Raw genomic sequence first — 6,000 nt, forward strand, 5'->3', positions numbered from 1 at the left:
CGACATATTCGTCGTCGACATAATACCGTAAGGCAATTGTTGTCAAACGGAATAATCTCAATAGATTATATAAAATCTAAAGAGAATATTGCGGATCCGTTAACAAAATGTTTGACAAAAGAGCTAGTGTATAGTTCATCGAAGGGGATGGGATTAAAGCCTATTACATAAGAGTCGTCATAATGGTAACCCTACTTATATGACTGGAGATCCCAAGAACTAAGTTCAAAGGGACAACTAAGTTATGTATGGCTCACCAGAAATCGCCAAGGGATTGAAAATTCCCTACCCATTCATATGGTGAGAGTGATATCTGCAACATATGTTGTATGAGGGGTATAAGGATAAGCTTTGCTTTTAATGATTACTTATATCTTGATTAAAGTATAAAATCAAGACGAGTATAAGGAGATACTCACAATAAGAATCACCTATATGAGTGTTGAACTGGGGCCGGTTCTATGAGAATGAAAAGGCTAAATTCTCTAGAAACACTTATGAAAACCAGGCGCGTTCAAGGCCAAAATGAACACAACAGTGAGAACCACGATGTGCCAGAAGATATTTTGTGTGAAATCTATTGTCTTGGCTTACACAAATGGCTGAACAATTCAAGACATCGCGTCCATTGGTTAGCCAGTAAGTCCGATAGGTTATCACTAGGGAAGGTTCAATGCCGAAAACTACCTATCCTGATGTAAGATATTTTCGACTTATACTCTTTCGTTAAAGTCTGCATATTGTTGCATTTCCGTTGTCATCAAATTCCATTCATGTGGGGGATTGTTGGAAATGGTAGAAAAATTCTGGGTAAAACCAGAATTTTTTCTCAAGTTTGGTCTATTTTTTAGGTGGGCCCCGGGCGTCGATTTACTCGGGTCAAAGTGGTAACGCGTTCTATGCCGCGTTGTGATTCACGTGGTATATTTGGTTGCTCAAAACCATTACCGAGTGAATGGGAAATTGAAGCCAAAGTGTGCTCCATGGAAATGGAGTTTTGGTGGAAATTCCTTAAAGTTGTAAAATTGGCTTGTCCCACATTGATTTGGTGGGAAGTTTTGAAAGGGTTTATAAGGCTTGGGTGAGATACTTGGGGTGTGCCCCAAGGGGTACCCAAGTGTTTTAGAGGGAGAGGTTATGGGCAAAATGGACTAGACCCATTGGACCCAAAAATCACCACACACGCGCGCGCCGCTGTCCGTTCGGTCGGGCGGGCTGGGTTGGGCCTGGGCGTGGTGTGTGGTTGGGCTTGTTTGGCCCAATACTAATCTTTTTGGGCCAAAAACGTTTGAATAAAATCCAGAATTCAAATTAAACTGGTTTGGATTTACTGTTCATCCAAACAGGGCCCTTCCCGTTTTCAAACAGAATTAAACTGGTTTGGATTTATTGCTCATCCAAACAGAGCCCTTCCCGTTTTTATCTGTTTGAATTATTAACCCAACAGATTCAAAATCTGTTTAAACTCGAAACTAACAGGTTTCATACCTATTTAATTCAAAACCAAGAGCCACCTTTACATCTATAAATAGACTAGCCTCCCATTTGGATTAATCTCTCGAAATTTTCGTACTCAATCCTCTGTTTTAAATCTCTATATTTTGCTGCATTTTATTTCTGAAAGAAAGAGTGTAAACACTTTGTGTGTTCGACGAACGATTAAATTGTAGTGTTGCTTTTATTCGTTGATAAGATCATTTTATCCTGGGAGATAGACGTCCAAATTCTGATAGTACCGTGGAGAGGACGAATCTGTCTTAAGGACACATTTTTAAACACTGGACTTGATCAGAAAAGTTATTCAAATAAATTAACCAAGTAAATTGTTTAATTTTATTCTGTTTTTATTTGTTTATTTAATCAGATTTTATTTTTGTTTTTGTAACAAAATAAAATCTGTGGTTTTATTTATTTATTTATTATTTAGAGTTTGATTTTTGTAATCAAACAAATTCTCTCATTTTCTTTATTTCTTTAAATTCTAATTGTTATTGTGTACACAATAGAATTAAATCTTTTAAATACAGTGAAAATTGTCCAACAATTCCAAACATTGAAATTGCTTGATACTGCATATCACAAGAAGGGCTTCACTTTTCTAATTTCATATCACTTTCAAGGTATCCAATGAATATGGTGCAACCAACCCCAGTTCAGTCGCAAATTTAACAGCTGAATCCTCTCACTGCCAATGCCTCAATTTGGATCTTCAATACTCGGAATCCACTCAGATAAAGCCCCAATGACCTCGCCCGAGTGATCACGAACTACACTGACTCCCTACCACCTTTAAAAATTTGAAGATTGTTTCATTAAAATTCAACTTATATATGTTTGCATAATATTAGGAATGTCAAATTTTTTACCAAACAAATGATTAAATGTTTCACATGAGTGTGAGGTCTGCAATTTTGTGAACCTCACACCCATGTGAGACATTTAGTCATTTAATTAGTAAAAAATTTAAGATTTATAATATTTTCTTATATGGTTAACTTTTTTTTAAGTAGTTAAATTAAACTTTTTAACGTAAAGGAATTTATAATAAAATAAATTTTTTAACTTACTTTTAAATCACAACCAAATGAAGCATGTTGTCGCTTGTCAAAATGAATAACATTTTAAAATTATAAATAAAAATATTTTTAATTTAAATGTGCAATTTCAAAATTTTAATAGTTTAAGAATATATATATATATATATATATATTTTTATGTAACATATAAATTTTTCAGAAACGAATGGGACAATTGTCCTAACTTTTTTTCCTTAATTGATTGGCGATTGGTACTAGTCACATCACTCGGGCCGTTAAATGAATTAGGACCATTAAGTCGGTTGAAATATAATTTTCCTAAAGTTAAAAAATTCCACTCTGCCGTTGGTCCCAACATTAGCATGATGGTTCACCCATCTCTTCATGATCATGATCGCAAATATTAGAAACAAAATATATATATATATATATATAAATTAATAGTAAATTTTATAAATTTTAATAATAAAAATTTTAATCTTTTTTCATGTATATGTAAATATTTTATGAAATGTAAAAAAAAATTTACACAAAAATTATCTGTTAAAGTGAATTGAGAAAAATAAAAAATAATATTTATAATCAAAATGAGGAAACAAATAAATTTTTTAAAAAATGATAAAATTTAAAAGAAACCAAAATATAATATATACTCCTATATAGTATAATTATATAATAAAAAATTATTACACACAATAGCAAATTTTATAATTTTTTATTAATAATAAAATTTTAAAAATTAAACAATTTAATAATATTATAACTTTTATATTTATAAAAAAATTATAAAAATTATAAATTTATATAATATTACTATTTTATAGAAATTATATGCATATGCCTTGTCATTTTGATTGGGAGTCCAACAAATCCACCATCCACCGACATGACGTAGAATTAAGTTACTCAAGCAATGTGATTAATTAATTAAAATTTTATTTAAAATTAATTTATTAGGTAAATATTTTTTTTTTTTTAAATTTCAAGTTAAGTTTAAACAATTAAATACTCGACTTGATATGCATTAAAAAAGAAAAATCAAATTACTCACTTAATTAATACTCATTTGATATTGACATGAAAAATAAATAAATAAAATATAAATATATCTTAAAACTTATTAAAATTTTCAGTTTAAAGTTAAAGTAACTCATATTCTATTCGAGTTCTTTACAAATCTAACATCCTTCCTACTTGAAAGTATGTAGTTTTAAAGTATGTAGTTTTGGGATAAAGTCTCATTACAAACGAGAAATAATGGCATGCAAGATTTTTGTTCAATTGTTTTAGAAGTTGTTTGAGATGATTTAAATAAATATATTTTTTAACTTTTTATAAAATATATATAAAAAAGTAGAAAAATGATATAATTAAAAAAAAATAGAAAGATAAAGCATGTACTATTTTAATGCACCCAATTCAATTTTAATTCCTAAATATTGTTTTGGGAAGTTGGTAAAAAACTGGTTTTTGGTTTTTTATCAAGCTTTTTGATTTTTTTGGAAGTGATTTGGGAAATTGGTAAAAAACTGGCTTTTTACTTTTTAGTTTAATATTTATTTGTGGTGTCAAATCAAATTAAAATGATCAAAATACTCTTACCTAACATAAGAGATTTATTTTTTTATTTTTTTTCATAGGCCCTAATTTGTAATTTTAGGGCTGCATTTTTAGCACTTCCCAAAGGGATGTTGCGTTTTTGACAGTCACATTTTAGATATTTTGTCTAAAAACGTGATTTTTTACTATATTTCCAAAATGACACATTATATGTTACTATATTTTTAGCATCACCATTTAAGCAAATGCCCATGATAAGTTTTTTTACTTAAAAATAATCATTAAAAATTAACTAAGACAACTAATACCTAAAAGGACAACAATTATTATATAGTAATCATCATCTAAAATTCAGTCATTGGACACGAGAATAAAAAATTGGATTCGTCATGACGTGATGGGCTTAACCGCAAGTGCAACCCATTATTCTCTAACCCATTTTTTTTTTATTTTTTTGTTATTTTTATTTGTTGCTTGGTTATATTATTCATTTTTGTTTTTGTTTTTGTTTTTTTCTTTCAATTCAACCCATTACCTGACTCAGATCTCCTACCCTCCGTGCCACCTGTCCATGTGTATATATATACACTAGTATATATCACTTGTACTATACACAGGTTAAAAAAATAATTCTAAAATTAAATAATAATAATATAAAATTTATTTAAAATGTATAAAGAAATAATTTAGAATAAATTAAATTTTAACCATTTTATTAGAATATATATATATATATATATATATATTGCAGTTGTTATATCATTAATTGTTATATTTTAAATTTTCAATAAGAAATATATGTCATAATTTAATTGGTAAAGATAAAAAAAATAGAATAAATTATAAAAATTATATTTATGATAAAATAAAAATGCATGTCATCCTATAAGTTTTTCAATTTTATTGTGTTCTATATTAAAGTTTGTGCAATTATATATAGCTAAAACTTTCATTCATGTTTTCTATTTAAATTACAAATAAATAAATTTTATTTGGATTATTTTTTTGAAATCTCAAATTAGACGCACTTTAGATATGCTTAATTTTTTTATTTTATTTTCTATCTAGAAATTCTTAAATTAAGAAAAAAACAATTAGATAAACTAATAGTTTTATGCATATATATCTTATGCCAGGCATTTTTAATTTTTTTTTTTTTTTTTTTTAAAAAAAATATATATATATATATATATAAGGCTTAGATACGGTTAAAATATACATTTAAAAACACATGTGTTTCTACACACCACACATGAATTTTTTCATGTGACATAAAAATTTGCACTACATATGTATTTTTTTAATTTATGCTTACATGTGTTATGTGGAATTTCTTTTTAAATTGATAGTGGTGCTATAAATATATTTAACGCCTAAAGAAATTCTTAATTTTTTAGACACCACATGTATTTTTTAGTTTTCAAAAATAAAAATATAATATTTTGAAGTAAATTTTTTTTAAATTTGAAATTATAAAAGACTAGCATTATATTTGAAACTCCATTCAAAAAATTTTAAATATCAAATTAGATATGAGTTAGATATGCCTTTTTGTTTTTTTTTTACTTTCTATAAAAATATTTTTAAATTCCAAATCATAGAAATGATTAGATGGACTAATATTTCTGTGCCATTTTCTTAAGGTTCACAAATTTTTACAAAATTAAGAAATTTAAATTAATGCTTTGGAACTAATAAAAAATCTCATTTGCTTAATATATAGCGTAGAAACAGATAGATTAGTCAATCTTGCGTAAAGTGGGGTTCAATTTGATACAAAGATTTTTTTTTTTTAAAATCAAATGAATTCAATAAATATGAGGTATGGTGTCTCAAACTATGTCTGGATTTTAAAAATCCTCATCCCTTGCACCACATTTTTTTTTATAATGAAATTTGAGAT

This window comes from Camellia sinensis, chromosome 15, assembly GCF_055761805.1.
Source record: "Camellia sinensis isolate YWXY chromosome 15, ASM5576180v1, whole genome shotgun sequence".
In the NCBI taxonomy this organism is placed as follows: Eukaryota; Viridiplantae; Streptophyta; class Magnoliopsida; order Ericales; family Theaceae; genus Camellia; species Camellia sinensis.